Source organism: Tupaia chinensis, unplaced genomic scaffold (genome assembly GCF_000334495.1).
Source record: "Tupaia chinensis unplaced genomic scaffold, TupChi_1.0 Scaffold142716_1, whole genome shotgun sequence".
In the NCBI taxonomy this organism is placed as follows: domain Eukaryota; kingdom Metazoa; phylum Chordata; class Mammalia; order Scandentia; family Tupaiidae; genus Tupaia; species Tupaia belangeri.
The window spans coordinates 6,363,338-6,381,784 of NW_006202562.1; the positions used below are offsets into that span (position 1 = coordinate 6,363,338).

The 18,447-nt window shown below is 41.8% G+C and overlaps 1 pseudogene; it reads right to left on the minus strand.

Moving 5' to 3' along the window:
* Positions 1-1,278: 1,278 nt before the first annotated feature.
* The window catches only part of LOC102483337 (endoplasmin-like), a 29,776-nt pseudogene continuing 12,607 nt past the window's right edge, over positions 1,279-18,447 (minus strand).

Sequence of the window (18,447 nt, forward strand, 5' to 3'; positions counted from 1 at the left end):
TCCACCTTTGCATCAGGATCAATGTTTAAACTGAGGCAAAGCATTCTTTCTGTTCTATCTCCATAAGCTTTAGTGTCAAGTAAAAGACAGACTGACCAAAGTGTTGCCATTTCGAACAAAACCACAGCAAGATCCAAAACTGTTTTGTCATCCTTGTCTTCTTTAATTCACCGAAGCATGTCTCTGATCAGAGGAGATCTGGGATTAATTTCAAATGTGTTCTTCTGGCTGGTATAATAATGTGTACATAGGTCCTTGCCCATTTGGTAGGCTTGTGCCTTCATGATTCTCTCCATGTTGCCAGAACATCCGACTGGCTGGCCACAAGAGCACATGGGGACTCCGTCAAGCGCTGAGATACCATAGCTTTAAATTTTGTCCTGAAGGGCTTTATCCTTCATCCAGTTGAACAGAGGCTCAAATTCCTTCTCAACTGCTTCATGATTCTCTAGTTTTCTCACTGTCATCGAACTTCATTCCTTCCTTGGCAACATTCTAAAACCTCCTCCCATCAATGCAGTATTCATTCACAGTCTCCATGAGGTAAATAACTTCATAGCCCTTTCTCAGAAGTTGCTCACCAAATGGAGAAGATTCAGCCTCTTTTCTGCTGGACCTAGCCAAGAAGTTGATTTTTGTTCTGTTTTTCCTTCATTCTTTCTACATACAGGTGTAGACGTAGTAATGTCAGTTAGATGATGAGAAGACTGGAATCTAAGAAGTTTAACAAGACATATTTGATTCGAGTGCTCTTCGATCACACCAAGATTGATGTCGGTACCAAATTCATTCCAGAAAGTATCATTGTATTTCTCATCAGCGATCTTCTTGATCATGTCCAGAGTTTTATGGACAAGCTTCTTCCTAGTCACCTTAAGTAGTTTATGCTGCTGCAGTGTCTCACAGGAAACATTCAAGGGGACATCACCCAAGTCCACAACACCCTTGACAAAATTAAGGCACTTGGGCATCATATCGTGGAAGTCATCTGTGATGAATACTCGATGCACATACATCTTAATGTGATCGCTCTTCTTAGATCCATATTCGTTAAACAGACCATGTGGAGCAGATGTGGGTACAAATAAAATTGATTTGAAGGTAATCTCCCCTTCAGCAGTGAAGTGGATATAAGCCATGAGGTCATCACTTTCCTTTGAAAAGGACTTTGTAGACAGTTTTGTATTCATCTTTTTCTACTCTCGATGGTCTCTGCCTTATCAGTTTGATATCATTCATAAGTCCCCAGTCTCACACCGTTTTTTCAACTCTTTTAGTTTTGGATTTCTTTTCTTCTTCCTATTCTACATCAGCTTCATCATTAGACTGTTCTTTTTCCACTTTTGCTGCTTCATCTCTTCCATGGGCTCCCTGAAAGCTCCACACGAAAATAGGAAAATGTATAAACTGTAAATATTCTTGGATGAGATTTTTAACTGTATCTAACTCAAGGTAGTCAGATGTTTCTTCTTTTAAGACAGGGTACTTGTTGTTCCCCATCTCGGAGAGTTTCCTCTTGGGTCAACTTCACAGAAAATTCACTGGAGTCTGATTCCCAGATGAGCTGGGTATCATTGTGCTTTGATGTGACAATAACCTTACCTGCTACAAGGAAGGCGGAATAGAAACCGACACCAACAGGCTTTAGGTTTAAGCTACACTACTTTGGGGGAATCAGATGAATATTATATCTTCAACGGTAAACATCCATTGACTTTTCAGTTGTCTAAATTGGAAGATTTTTAGCATTTTTCTTAGTAAGATAGTGAACCAGTTCATCATAAGTAACCACATTGTTCATTAGTATATGCTTAGATCCATTTATGTTTTTCAATAGTAAGAAAAGAAGATACCCTTAATTTCTAATCTAGTTAAAGAAATGAGTCACATACAAAGATAAGTAACAGTAATTAGAATGTGTGTTACATACACAGTATGTAAAGGAGGCAAGGGTCACCATAGGCTGTTTAATGTAGGAGGAATTACTATTATTTCCATATCTGTCTATAACACAGATATGATAAAAGTGTAATATTTGTTCATTTTTATGTTACCATTACATTTATAACTCAAGTTTATTTATGTCAAAGGCATCTCAGAGAGAAGAGAGGTAAGTGTAGGGAGGAAACATTTTGAGTATCTAATCTATGTCAGAAACTTATTGGCAATGTACAAAGGGGACTTCAGTACGTTTATGGAAAATGAAATTAAAGTGTGAGTTTATTTTGGTGTAAATAATTTTGAGATCCATGCATATTTTTTTCATAATTCATGTTCTCCATAAACTTTTTGAAGACCCCCTCGTAGTTTACAAGGTTTTTTTGCACTGATCCTGTTAGCTAGGCTGTCATATTTGTATGAGGAATCATTATTCTGGATATCCTCAATGAAAGTTACAGAGGTTAAATACCATTTCCTAGATTCCCTTAGCAGGTGGGTGTCATAGCTCTTTTGTGCCATAGCAGAACCCATCTCACCATACTACCTTATAGTTCTCCTCCAATTTTTTAGTTGGTGGACTCGGACTTTAAAGCTCACAGATTGTTCGGTAATTGTTTAATTTTGCAGTGGATGATGTCACTGCCAGGTGTTGCAGTTCTTAACTTCCTCCATATACACATGTCCATTAAACAATTGTCTATACCTGAATGGAGGTCAGGAGAAAAGTCTGAAATGAATGTATGACACTTAACTGGCATTGTTCTGGGAAACTGTATGTATTCAAAATTGTTGAATAAATAAAGTAAATTTGGAATCATTTAAAAAAAAAAGAAAGAAAGAAAGAAATCGACACCAAACTGGCCAACAGAAGTTGACTGGCCATCTTCTTGTGCCTCAGTCATTTTGATTAAGAACTTGCTTGGGGGCCAGGAGGTGGCGTGGTAGTTAAGGGTATTGGACTTCAACGTGGCAGACCACGGGTCGAGTTCTGAACATGGTGGCTTAGTTTCTCTCTCCCTCTCTCTGTCCCTCTCTGGTCAAATAAAAAATAAACAAATAAATCAAGTTAAATAAAATAATTCTAAAAAAAAAAAATAACTCACTTGTCCCAGATTTGGCTATGGTACTAAGATTGTTAACCAACTCTTCCCTGGTGATTCCTACACCTGTGTCTGTGACATGCAGCAGGTTCTTCTCTTTGTCATACTCAGTTTTGACAGTTAATTCCTCGTTTCCAAAAAGAACATTTTAATGTGTCAGTGGTATTAGCCTTATCTTATCTAAAGTGTCAGAAGCATTTGAAATAAGAGCTCTCAAGAAAATCTCTTCATTTTTATATAGTGAGTTGATGATAAGTTTCATCACCCCGTTAAGTTTGGCTTGGAAGGCAAACTTTTCAGATTTCTAAGTTCTCTTACTTGTAATGCATTTAATCCGTCCAACCGAAGAGCTTCTTCCCCTGTACTACCTCATCAACTGTCCTTGAGCCTTCTCTTCTTTTCCCAGATCCTCTTCTACTGTCCCATCCACATCGACGTCATCATCGGCTCTGACTGACCTAAAGGTCAGAAGGACACAGCAGGGGCCCAGCACCCTTAGGGCCGCCAACTTACCATGTGCAGCTGGGTGAGTCAAGGCCCTTGAACTTGTATTTATTTATTTATTTTTATTGAAAATAAAAAAAATTACTGTTTTAGATTTTCTTTTTTTAAGAATTATTCACTTTATTGGACCAGCAGGTGGTATGGTGGTTAAGAATGCTGGACTCCCACATGGCTGACCATGGTTTGAGTCTTGGACCTGGTGGCTTGCTCTCTCACTTTCTCTCACTCACACACACATATGCTCTGTCCCTCTCTGGTCAAATTAAAATAAATGAATAAATAAAGTTAAATAAAATAATTATTTTAAAAAGTATTTACTTTTTTTTAACCATTATTATTATTATTATTGTTATTTTCACATGAGTTTGCCAGAGGAAGACAGAAAGAGAAAGAGAGAGAGAGAGAGAGAGAGAGAGAGAGGAAGAGAGAGCAAGAAAGCAAGCCACCAGGTCCAGGACTCGAACCGTGATTGGCCATGTGGGAATTCCAACACCCTATCCACCACGCCCCTGCTGGCCCCTTAAATTTATTTACTTTACATTCATTCACTGAACATCATCACAGAAGACAGTATGGAATGAGGGTGGGAAATGGCAGAGGGTGATAAATAGGGGGAAAATAAATATATATACAAGAAACAAGAAATGGACAATTAGTTGCTGACGGTAACGTGTATGACTAAGCCACTATACAGTGTATTCTGGATGGGAAATCGTATGCTGTGATGATGTTCTCAAGTCCCTTTTGAATGCAGGAGCTGCTTCCACCATCCCCCCAACTCCTACGCTCAGAAGTTCACACCTCAAGCCACGCAGTCCACCTACTCAACAAAAACAGGTTTTAGATCAGATGAATGAATCTGTTCCAGGTTTTCAAAACTGCATTGATATAGTAAATTCAAGCCATCCATAAACGTTATTTGTGTACCACAGGCAAGGACTGTGACCAAGTCTTCTGTCCGTTTCCTGGGAGCAGAAGTGTGCCCAAAAAGCTTCATAACCAAATACGACATTTATTCATTTTAATATCAATTTGCCTGTTTGTGATCGAGATGAAACATAGATTGTTACAAACCATACAAACCCCCAGACTGAGGCTTTGTAACTTCCCCAAAGGAAGATGCTACAGCAACTTTCATCTTCCTCCGAAAGACAGTCGCCTGAGCTGATGCTGACCACAGGAATGCAAGGTACCTTCCTTGCCAGAAGGCTCTGCGGTGTAGCGTGCTCCAGAGGAAATAGACAGCAATGAATCACAGCGCTCAGGAGTGGAAAATACAATATGATTCACATTAACTAAGATAAAAGGTTGAAAGGGAACAAAACAACTAAAAATTAAAACCACACACACTCAGACATCAGCAAATACCACACTAAGCATGTCAGTATCACTTCTGTTTTTTCAAAGTTCAAGCAAGGAAAAAAAGGCAACTTTTAAAAAACAAAACCTACTAAATTTCTTCATTGCAAAATCGAATGTAATGCAAAAATGTAATCACATAAAAGAAAACAAATTATTTTTAGTAAGTTGGTATTTGTTATAAGAAATAGGAACTATTGTTAATATAAAATTTTTTGTCCACTCTCAAATATTCTTTTATATGTTTTCTTTAAAATCTTTTGAATAGTATCAAACTTTTTTTTAAAGGTTATCCGTTTTATTTATTTATTTTGATTTGACAAGAGAGAAAGAGAGAGAACAAGCCATCAGGTCTGTGGTTGGCCATGTGAGAGTCTAGCGCCCTTAACCACCATGCCACCTGCTGGCCCCTGAATAGTATCAAACTTTTAAGTTTTAACTTCTTTAAAAAAGAAATTTATTTTGGGGGCCAGCAGGTAGCATAGTGGTTAAGGGCACTGGACTCCTACATGGGCAACCACTGTTTGAGCCCAGATCTTGTGGCTTGCTTTCTCACTTTCTCTCTCTCACTCTGTCCCTCTCTTGTCAAATTAGAATAAATAAAGTTAAGTAAAAAGGAATTATTTTACTTAACTTTATTTATTCACTTTTTTTTTATTTGGTCAGAGAGGGACAGAGTGAGTGAGTGAGTGAGAGAGAGGAAAAAAGTAAGAAAGCAAGTCGCCAGGTCTGGAACTTTAACCGCAGTCAGCCATATGGGAGTTCAACACCCTTGAGCACCATGCCACCTGCCTGCCTCAAGTTTTAACTTTTTCTCAAATTACCTTCAAAATATAATTCTTGCCTATTATAAGCCTTCTCTCAACCAGCACCACTTGATTTCTCAATAACGAATTATCTAGGAACTCAAAATTAAGAGAATGAAAGTTGGACTCATTAGAATCAAATCAACAAAGAAGTAACAACATACAAACCACTAAAATGCAAAGTCCCAAGTTATTGGGATCAATCACCTTGAAGCATGCCGGAAATAATGCATAAAGCCATAGACCTTAGACTAAAAATGTGACCTAAATACTAATTCATACAGATATCGATTTTGAGTTAGTCAGTGTTGAAATGAAAATGTGACCTGCCCAAGATCATGAAAGGTAAAATTAAGGTAACATTTAGATAAGATATGGTTTATTTCAGCACCAGAAAAGGCCAAGTGGACTTTAAAAATCAGCATAGAGCACAGATTGAGTAACTTCATTTACCTATCATCTATCTACCTACCTATGTCGAGAGAGAGAGAGAGAGAGAGAGATTTTAAAAATCTATATTTTAAAGAGACATGGTCTCTCTATGTTGCCTAGGTTGGCCTCAGCCTCCCAAGTAGCTGGGACTACAGGTACACACCACTGCTTCCAGTTTGAATGATTAGCAACATGGGCCAGGGAGGCTTTGGGTAAAAGTGTGGGGTAGGTATTGTGTAACTACACCAGTTGTAAGTAGTTGTTGTAATTGGCAGTGATGTTGGAAAATAAACATGGCACCATTTTGGTTTTTGTTTTATTTTTTTGGAGAGGTTTTTGCTATAGGGCGTGTGTGCTCGCCAGACAGACAGACAGAGACAGAGAGATAGAAAGCGAGAAATCACCCCCCAGGGGGGATGGCCACGCCGCAATCCCTTCTCCTTCATTCTCCTCTCGGGATCTTGGGCACACACACACACACGCCCAGTGTGAGTTTAAGCCACCGGGTCCGAGACTCGAACCACAGTCGACTACGTGGGAGTCCAGCGACATAGCCATTAGGCTAACTGCTGGTCCCAACATGGCACCATTTTGGGAAGGTAATCTTAAATCAATGACAAAGCAGAGTTGGTTTGTGGAATCACCGGGAAGAGGAAGAGACGAGGGAAGGAAGGAGTATGTGTGCAGCATGGTCACCCGTCCACATTCTACCCTTGTATCCAGATGCTCCAGAGAACTGCGCCCAAGGCCAGTAGCCTGAGTCAGGCCTTCAAATGATTTATTACTGTCTGATTTTTTCCAAGTTTGGGAGACTCCTTGGCCAAGCTAACTAAATGAAAGCTCCACTTTATATTTTATTATGTGACCTCATAAACACACATTTGCACTATTTTTTGCCAATAAAAACAAAACAATATCAGAAATACCATTTTGGGCTCAAATATTTTGGTCTCTGCATCTCACATTTAATACTCCCGTTTTCCATTCTGACTGACTTAGCAAATTTTGCAATTTACCAAGAATTGAAGAAGAGATCATTCATCATTTCAAATTACCCATCTGGGAGTCATCTTATAAACATGTCTGGTTTTCTTTAAATTATTTATCTTATATTTCCTAACATTAAAATTCCTAAAATGTAGGAGCCAGTAGGTGGAATGGTGGTTGAGACACTGGACTCCTGCATTGCTGTCTATGGTCTGAGTCCTTGACCCAGTGGCTTGAAAGAAGTATCACTGGGCATGTGTGTGTACGTGGCCAAAACCCTGAGGAGAGAATGGAGGAGAAGGGATTGCAGCATGGCCATCCTTCCTGGGAGGTGATTTCTCCCTTTCCATTTCTCTGTCTCGCTCTGCCTCTCTCCAGTGAATGCATGTGCCCTACCTCTGTATGCCTGATTTTATTTCGTAATGCTTATTAAACACTAGCATATATTGCATTGTCAGAAAAGTCATGACACATTTTTTTCCATACAAAAAAATAGGTCCTGGCTTTTCCAACAGTCTAATATTTTGTATTTGTTTGCTTAATTGTTTATTGTCTATTTTGTCTACTAGGATATAAACCTTTTAGGGAATAGGACTTTGCCTATTTTTATAAAGAGTTATTTATTTATTTAACTTTATTTGTTATTATTATTCTTTAATTTGACCAGAGAGAGAGAGAGAAAGGGAAACTAAGAAAGCAAGCCACCAGGTCCAGGACATGGACTGTGGCTAGCTATGTGGAAGTCCAGTGCCCTAACCACCAATGCCACCTGCCAGCCCTGTACTTTGCTATTTTTGTTCACTACTAATTACTCCCAACCTCATACAATATCTAGCACATACTAGGTGTCCATAAAGATTTAATGGTGAGTAAAAGAATTAATAGTTGGCCTTGACTAAATGAAAAATTGCAAACCAGTAAGTACAAGCCAACTAGCCTGAAGTCTGGGAGATGGCAAATGGATCCCTCTCTTCCACCTTACTGTTCTGTATTCCATCTGCTATTGGCTGACTAGCCCATTTTCTGTTTAAAGTTTATTTATTTGATTCAAAGAGGGTGAGAGAATGAGAGGGAGAAAAACAGAAACCTTCAACAGGATCTCTTTAATCTGAGACCCCTTTCTCTGAACCTTGCAATTAGCCATGTGCAGTGTGTTTTAGGTCCACTGGGGTTCTAAGTCCAGCAGCAGGCCATGTGGCTTCCAACACTTTAGACCAGTAAGTTGCCAGCTGAGCTATCACACTGGGCCTGAATGAAGTAAATGGAGCTCCAGGCATGTTTCTGGTTCACATTGATTTGGTGAGAAACATTAGAAAGTTGTAGTGGATTTGGTGGGAAATGAAAGAGGTGACCCTAAAATGGGGCTGACTATGCAGGAGGCTCATGTAGAGTGGTTTCAAGTGAGGCGTCTGTCAGGGACCACGTGTGTCTATGGTCGTGCGGCAGTGGTGACTGACAGCTCTGCTCAATTCCTGCATCCTCATGGTCTGACCCTAAGCTGTCATGCAGACACACTAGATCATATTCAAAGTCACTCAGGATCACACCCAAAGGGAAAAGGCTGGGGAAGCTGGATAACTTCTTCAGTAACTAAGAGAGGAAGATAATAATAAGCACTTTCAAGTCTTTATCCAACATCTGGACATTTTAATCACCACTTTCCTATTCAGTCAAAAACCGGTCAAGAAGTATGTCTTGATTCAACAAGGATCCATTGTTTTGTTGCCAGACAATGACTACTTCTGGCTTATGATTTAAAATCTGATCTTACTCTTCCTTTTGATTCTTTCAGTGAGGGTGTCCACATTCTGAATAAGTCCGGAGAGGGGCAGTAATGGGACCTAAAATTATTTTTTAACTTTTTATTTGGAAATAATTTTGAACTTGGAGAAAAAAATTGAAATAGCCTATAACTCTTGCTGCTAGGAAGAAAAACAATCCACCACAAAATGAAGAGACATTTCACAGAAGATAGATGAATGACAAAAATGCACATGAAAATATGCCAAAGCCACAGTAAGATGCCACTACACATCTATCAGAATAGCTAAGGTCAAAAAGATTGATAATGCCCACTGCTGGTGAGGCCCTGGAAAAGCCAGAACCCTCATGCATCATTATGTAGATGATACAGCCTGTTTGGAAGACAGATGGGCAGTTTCTTAAAGAAATAAACATATTACCCAGAACTTAACCACATCACCCAGAAACTCCTCTCAAAATTAAAATATAGGGGCCAGCAGTTGGTGTGGTGGTTAGGGCTAATGGACTCCCACATGGCCAACCATGGTTTGAGTCCTGAACCTGATGGCTTGCTTTCTCACTTTCTCTCACTCTCTCTTTCTGTCCCTCTCTGGTCAAATTAAAAAAATAAGCAAATAGGGGACCAACAGGTGGCATGGTGGTTAAAGTGCTGGACACTCCCACATGGCTGACCACGGTTTGAGTCCAGACCTGGAGGCTTGCTTTCTCACTCTTTCTCTCTCTAACTCTCTGGTCAAATTTAAAAAATAAATGAGTGAATAAATAAAATTAAATGAATAATAACAAAAAATAAGCAAATACATAAACAAAGTTAAATAAAATAATTCTTTAAAAGATGAATGTCCACATAAAAATGTGTATATAGATGGGGACCAGCAGGTGGCATGGTGGTTAAGATGTTGGACTCCCATGTGGTTGACCATGGTTCAAGTCCTGAACCTGGGGGCTTGCTTTCACACTTTTCCTCTCTCTCTTTCTCTCTCTGATAAATAAAAAATAATAATGATAGTGATAATGATAACTAAAATTAAATAAATAATTCTTAAGGATATTTATGTAGATGTTCACAGCAGCATTATTAATGATAATAAAACAACAAAAAATCTCAATGTCTATGAACTGTAGAATGGATCTATCCACACAACAAAATACTATTCAATTAAAAGGGAACAATCGATACATCCTACAACATGGATTATTTAATAACTTTATACTGAGTGAAAGTAGTCAGGCACTGGGGCCAAGAGATGGTGGTTGGGGCACTAGATTCCCACATGGCCGACCACAGTTCAAGTCTGGATCTGCTGGCTCACTTTCTCACATTCCCTCTCTCTCTCTTCTGTTTCTCTCTGGCAAGTGCACATACCCTATAGCAAATTAAAAGATAATAATAATAATAAATTGAATTCAATACTTTTGGGGACCAGCAGTTAGTGTAATGGCTATGTCGCTGGACTCCCATGTAGTCCACCGCGGTTCGAGTCCTGGACCCGGTGGCTTAAACTCACGCCGGGCGCATGTGCATGCGTGCCCAAGATCCCGAGAGGAGAATGGAGGAGAAGGGATTGCGGCGTGGCCATCCCCCCCGGGGGGTGATTTCTCGCTTTCTGTCTCTCTGTCTCTGTCTGTCTGGCGAGCGCACGTGCCGTATAGCAAAAACGTCTCTCAAAAAAAAAAAAATTGAATTCAATACTTTTAAAAAAGAAATTAGTCAGGCACAAAAACTTCACACTATATAATTCCATTTACATGACATTTCTAGAAAACGTGTATAAATTTACTAACATACTCATATTTGTATACTCAAATAGGTGAATTTTACAATATGTAAGTAATACTCAAATAAAGCTAGTATTTTCTTTAATAGGATCATTTGTTTCATTAGAGTTTATTTATTTTATTTCTTTCATGACAGAGTGTCTGCATTCACACATGCATGCATGAAAGAGAGACAGGCATCCTTGACAGGGTCTGATCACACTGCAGTCCCTTCTCCCAGTCCTCGAGCTAGACGGAATCTCAGGCATGCATACCTGTCATGCTTCAGGTCAACCTGGAATCTGAACCCTTGTGGAAAACCATGAGGTTTCTGGCACTGCAGATCAGTATGCTACCATCTGCACAGCTGAGATTGGGCCTAAACTGGGACCCTACTCTAAATATTATTATGCACTGTGCTTTTTTTCCAACTCAAAATTCTAACATAGAGTTTCACATCAGCACAGTTGCTTATATAATGGTCCGTTGTATGGCTCTGCCCATTTTTTTTCTTTTAATCATTTATTTATTTATTTTTACACCTATTTACATTTATTTACATTATTTTACATCCCACAAACATTTACTTTGCATATCAAAAATATTTTGCTCATACTCCGTAGTTCTTGACAGTTAATGAACAACTTTCGAAATTTCAAAAAACTGAGTTTTGAAGATAATGTTCAAAATACTTCTTATAAGTTTGTTTGTGACCCTATAACAACAGAGACAGTACGGTTTTAAATATTTTTGAGAAAATATTTACATGTCGACCACTCAAACTGTTGGAAAGCAAACGCTCAGCACACTAGTCACACATGAACTTTCTCAGTTCACCCTGCCTACCACAGTCGACCATGTGGGAGAGGCCAGTGCCTGAACCTTCACGCCACCTGCCGGCCCTACTCTAGGCTATTTTACATGTGCTCAGGATACTTACATTAGCCTATAGCTGGGCAAAATAACTTACCAAAAAGTTTACTCTATAATAGAGTTGAATATCTCATGTAGTTTATTAAATACCATACTGAAAGTGAAAAACAGAATGGTTATACAGGTACTAGAAGTATGGCCACTAAGCTGAACGAGTGGCAATTTAACACCATTGTAAAGTCAAAACATCATTACGTCAAATGATAGTAATTTAGGAACTATCTATATTTAGCTTCTGTTTTACTCTGTTTTGTTTTCGTTTCTGCTTTCATGATAGTCTTGCTTGCAATTCTCCCATCTCAGCCTCCTGAGCAACTCTGACACAATAGGCACAACCACGCCTGGCTCTTTTTAGACAAGATCTTGCTTTGTTGCCCAGGCCAGTCTTGAACTCTTGATCCTCTTGGCCTCAGACTCTTGAGTAGCTGGAACTACAGGCACATGCCACCATGCCCAGCCTTAAGTCTAGACCAGGAATAGAACCCGGGCCACCCATGGACCTCTGCCTGCAGAACAGCAGCATCTTAGCAGTGCACACCACTGTGCCTGGACCTGTTAATGCTATTTTTGGAGAGGTTTTTTTTCTTTTTTTTTTTCGCTATAGGGCGCGTGCGCTCGCCAGACAGACAGAAAGAGACATAGAGACAGAAAGTGAGAAATTACCCCCTAGGGGGGATGGTCACACCGCAATCCCTTCTCCTCCATTCTCCTCTCGGGATCTTGGGCACGCATGCACATGTGCCCGGCGTGAATTTTAAGCCACCGCGTCCGGGGCGCGAACCGCGGTCGACTACGTGGGAGTCCAGTGACATAGTCATTATGCTAACTGCTGGTTCCCATTAATGCTATTTTTAAAATTACACATTCCGGGGACCAGCAGATAGCATAGCAGTTATGTCACTGGACTCCTGCATTGCCAACTGCAGTTCAAGACCCGAACCTGGTAACTTGAAACTCATGTTGGGCGCATGTGTACGTGTGTGTGCACCCAAGATCCTGGAAGAACAGAGAAGGAATTGTGGTGTGGCCATCCCCCCGGGGATGATTTCTTGCTTTCGCTCTCTCACTGTCTGTCTCTATCCAGTGAGCGCACACGACCTAAGGTAAAAACTTCTCCAAAAAAAACCCCAAAACAACACACATTCCTTTCTTCCGTTCCTCAAAATCTCATGAACATCCTGTAGCAGATGCTAATGGCGCTTTGCCGGTGTCCTCTCAGCACCAACCATTCCCATTCCCGTCAAGTGTATCCACTGCAAGTATCCGTGACAGGATCTGCCTGGAATCACTGTCGGATAGACCAGAAGTGCCCAGAGTTTTTCCCTCTAGGAACAGTCCTCACCAACGATGGATGGGGAGATAGGAGTGAAATGACACTGAAGGGAGGCCACGTGGTCCCCAGAGGTCCCAGCAGGACTGAGCCTCAGGTGCTCACAGTGGAAATCTGCTCATTAAGACTGCCTGCTTCCCCTCCTCTGTCCATTTCCCACCATCCTTCCTGGGCCCATCTGCCAAGTAAACTTCTCACACCTAAATCCCTGCCTCCGGTTCTGCATCTGGGGGCTCTCGAAATGTGGCACCACCAACAAAGCACACTCATTAACTGACTTAGACATCTGGTACCATCCACTCACCCTGGCTCTTTTCTACATGTAGAAACAGAATTCAGAAGGATTAATAAGGCTTGTGACTTCCCGAGCAGTTTGATTAAAATGCTCCATTGGGCCAAATAAGGAGCCGTCGTCAGGACGTTAGCACCAAGGTCTGTGTCCATTTGTTTGCTTGCTTGTTTGGCCGATCCATGGACACAGAATAAACAACTTGCGAGTATTTGGAAAAGACATTTAATCATTCGAGGCTTAGGTTTCTTCTGCAGACTTCCACACAGCCAAGAACTCAGTCGCCACGCCATCCTTAGCATATGCTTCATGACTTAAAACTCACAGGAAGCATAAAATGGCAAGTCTTTTCCATGCTAACTTGGAAAAAGGCCTGTAAATTTATGGCTGCAAATTCCAACCCGCATCAAAGCGTCGCCTCTTCTACTTCCAGCTACGCCATACCCGTGCCAGAGGAGAGCGCCAAGATGCTGAGACAAGCAAAGAAATGCCATTTTGACAGAATTCAAAGCGCCTGCTAAAAGGTAGGAAAACATACATGTCAATATATTTGACAGTTTACTCTGTCTCCTCGCTGCTCTTATTTCATCCTGACCAGCTCGCACACCTGGCACACGCAGACTCCGAGCCTCGCCGGTCAGGCAGCTGCCGAGGTGGTAACAGGTTGTCGCTGCGGGAGGAACGAGCTCACAACTCCAGACACTTCAGGCGTCTACGATGAATGAAGCCACCATTGAGATAAGGTAACGATTCCCACCAACATTCTGAGATGGCAAAGAGGCTTTTGGAAGCCAACAGTAAGCAGTTTTTAATGTCACTGCATCTCCTGTTAATAACCAACTAGCATATCATTAAGAGTGAGATTTTCTCCAAAGCCATCACTAAAACTGCTCTGTTAAGGCTTAACTCTCACATTACCTTGCCCGGTTTGACAGAAGGCAGAGGAAACTTGGTAGATTGCCTTGTTGGTGCTAAGCCAAGGCTGAGAGTAGAAACTCCTCCAGCAAAGAGGGCATGTATTTCCCTGCCTCTTGATTTAAGTTTAGCCATGTGACCTGTTTTGACCAACAGAAGTGCGCCACTTCCAAGCCTTGGTTTTCAGAGGCCTCTCGGGTTCCACCTTGTACACCTGTGTTTCTGCCACTGTCCTGAGGAGAGCCCCACTAAGGTAGCTATTGCTTCAGTCTGAACTCGGAATGTGCTCAGGTGTGGCTGGCCTTACCTAGACATCAGCCAGACGCCACTCCTGGCAGGACCTGTGCAGGAAGTGACTCACCTAGTTGGGCCCAGCCTCAATCAGTGAACACCCGACATGGGTGAGTTAACCGACCAGGATCTGCCCAGCTGAGTCCAACCTAGATCAGCCAAACCCCAGGCAACCTTCAGCTTCATGAGCTAAATAAATGCATATGATTCTTTTCCCCACTGAGTTTGGGAGTGTCTTACTATACATGTAAGAGCTGAAGCAGTGGACCACGTGGTGGCACAGTGGTAACACAACTGGACCCCATGGGAAAGGTCCTGGCTTCCCATCCTGGGACCTCCCTGAGCATCAGGAGTGGGCATGCTTGCCCAAGATCTAGGCCCACTAAGACATGGGTGGGTGGTGGTGGGAAGACCCTATGGAGGTATCTCTCTCTCTAAAAGAAGAAAGAAAGAAACTTTTAAGAAAAAGAGTTGATGCAGGAAATTAAAGGGAAGAGGAATAATGCATAGTGGTATTTCCTCTTTCCTTCCCTAGATAGGTGGGTGGCAACATCCGACGTTCATGATTGCTTTAAAAAGGTTCCCACAATTTCTCCCAAGGATACCCTTAGTGGGACATAGCCAGTGGGACTGGGTCCCAGGCATCCCCAGTGGTAACCTTCTCATGGTCACAGACTGTGTGACTTCTCCCCACTCCTATCTTCTTCCCAGGCCTTCAGTGTGCTTCTGGGCATTGGTCCCCATGAAAATATTGACACCCCAAACCATAACCAAAATAGACACCACCTCATCGTCCACAAATACCAACAGTCACTGAGCACTCAAATGCACCAGAGGCCATGACACGCAAGTGACAGCACCTTCCCCTGCCGGCTTTTTCTTTCAAAGAATGCCACTTATTTTCAAGCAAGACTTGCTAACTCTCATCACCATCAACCTTCAAAGCTGCATGTGCTAGTGTCGCAAAGAAAGGGGTAGGATTGAGGAAAATAAGAAGAAAAAAAGGGAAGAGAAAAGGCATAAATTCCATCTTCGCAAAACCACGTTAAAATTCTCAGCCAGTTGATGGCAGCATCAGCCTTTCCCTAAGGAGCGAGCAGCAAGAAACACAGGAAAAACAAAGCCCTCTCCATTAATTTCAGTTACTTAATGAGAGTCTCTGGAATAGATAGAAGGAGAAGTCCGAGAAGCAGAGAAGAGGTAAGGGTCAGGTCATGTTCCTTGGTGCACAGGGTTGAGGCACAGGAGGTGTTGCCAGAGGCTGTGTCCTGAGAAGGGGATTATTTTACACAGGGCCCAGCAGTGGCCCCAGGATGGTGACAGTGCACTCCCTGGGGTGCTATGAAGTATGGCAATCAAATCTAGCTTTTGGGAGGACCTCAGGACTCATCCAGGGAAAGAAAAATGAAGGATTACATGGTTGGTATTAAAATTGATCCATCCTTGGAGCCAGTCCAAGGTGTGAAGATTAAGGTGCTGAATCCCAGATGGCTTACTGTGCGGTTCAAGTCCTGGCCCAGTGGCTTGAGAAATACACTGGGTATGTGTGCGTGTGTGTCCAAAACCCCAAGAGGAGAATGGAGGAGAAGCGATTACAGCATAGGCATTCCCCTAGGGGTTGATTTCTCACTTTCCCTCTCTGTCTCTCTGTCTCTATTTGGCAAGCATATACCACTTATTAAAAACAGAAACGGTACCCATCCATAATTACCCAGGTGAAGGTGGAGGACCAGCCAAAGGTGGTGAATGTGCTGATCACCATGGAATTCTCCAGCAATGTCATCCCACTTTCCCCTTTCAGGACCTTCAATCCAAACACCAGCGAGGGGAGCACTGATCATACCTGGTGGGGCAGCCATTCCTGTCTAGCAGGCAGGCCATCCTAACATGGAGAGCTAAGCACAGCACACTGTGAAATCTAACAGTCCAATTCTACCAGTTGCCACAGACTAACTGCGATCTAGGGCAAGTTACTCAGCCTCTTAGGGCTCAGTTTCTCTGTCAAGTGAGAATAATGATCCTACCCTTGGAAGGCTATGATGATGATTAAATATGACAATAGATAGGTGGTAATGTTAAGAATTCCAGTGTCTCGGGGCCAGCAGTTAGCGTAATGGCTATGTCACTGGACTCCCATGTAGTCAACCCCGGTTCGTGTCCCGGGCCCGGTGGCTTAAAACTCACGCCAGCCACGTGTGCGTGCATGCCCAAGATCCCGAGAGAACAAAGGAGAAGGGACTGCGGTGTGGCCATCCCCCCTGGGGGTGATTTATCGCTTTCTGTCTCTCTGTCTCTGTCTGTCTGGTGAGCGCACGCGCCCTATAGCAAAAACCTCTCCAAATAAATAAATAAATAAAAAGAAGTCCAGTGTCTGTAAGTTAAAGCCTTTCTTAAATTCCACAGGGGGGAAGAGGGGCTACAAGAAACAGATCCTTTAAACCTTCTCCTCTCTCTCTGGTGGCCCCAACACTCTTCGAGTAAACAAACCCATCAGATAAACTACATGGAACTGGAAGCCCCAATAGCAGAACTAATGCTATTCCAGGTTTGTCAAATTCTACAGAAATCTCCTTCTGCTGATTTAGACATGCATGCTTTACTTTTCCCTTCTTGTCTGTCAGCCACGCCCTTGCCGCTTGCCACTCGTAATCGATGGTGGATGCAAACAACAGCAAATGACAATACACTTTCTCTTTACCAACCAACCGTCAGTCCTGTGCTCTAGCCCTCATCTGAAGCCCCCCTTTTACAGATTTAAAGGGATGAAGAGGTGGAGAATCATGCTTGACTCTGTTCTGTGTCCATCCCAGCCTCCTCTTGTTAATTCTCTCTTCTCAATCCCATTTTATTTTTCTCATAAATGATAAACCATGCAAACGGTTTTATTTCCACCTTCTCTATTGTAATGTTAATTTCTTTGGTAAAATATTTGCATTTTGGGGGTCTAGATTATGGCACAGCAGTTATGCAACTGAACCCATATAGGAAGCATACAGGCCCTCTAGCCAATTGAAAAATAAAAATAATAAGAGTTGCCATAATCTTAAGTAGCTGCAGTGAGATACACACACAAACCAAATACCAGGACTCTTCACAAGTTAGTGGAAAATGGAATTCAAGTATGAGTTTATTTTGATGCAAAAACAAAATTGAAATCCAGGGTCAGCCAGGTGGTGTGGTGGTTAACATGGCATCCCACATAGCCTACTACATAGTTTGAGTCCTAGACTCAGTGGCTTGAAAAACATGCCAGACATATGTGCATAGGTGCCCAAAGTCCTGACAGGAGAATGGAAAAGGGGTTGCGGGATAGCCATCTCCCCCCGAGGGATGATTTCTCTCTCTCTCCGTTTCTCTCCAGCAAACACACACAACTATAGCAAAAAAAAAAAAAAAAAAAAAGGAATCCATGTTTAAGTTTTTCATAATTTGCATTTTCTTTTTTTTTTTCTTTTCTTTTTTAGAGTTTTTTTTTTTTTTTTTTTTTTTTTTTTTTTTTTTAGGTTTTTTTTTTTTTTTTTTTTTTTTTTTTTGCTATAGGGTGCATGCGCTCACCAGAAAGACAGAGACAGAGAGACAGAAAGCAAGAAATCACCCCCCAGGTGGATGGCCATGCCGCAATCCCTTCTCCTCCATTCTCCTCTTGGGATCTTGGGCACAGGACTCGAACCGTGGTCGACTACATGGGAGTTCAGTGACATAGCCATTACACTAACTACTGGTCCCATAATTTGCATTTTCTATGAATTTTTTGAAGACTCCACTTACAAGGTGAAAAACACAAATGCCATAATTCCTAATGAGCAAAACCTGATCAAAACAAATGTAGAGAAGAAGCCACGGGCCTTCAGGACAAGGTTCCACATGGCTACAGTGAACTAGATTTTTAAGGGAATGAAGATTTTCTACTAATAGTTCAGTCTCCAACAAACGAGCTAGCGGTAGGGAGCCCCCCTCTGCACCCCCAGCCTTCTCTCTCTGTCTCTCAGTTCCTGTCTCTCCCTGCTTCTGTCTTCCCTTTTTTTTTTTGGTAATATT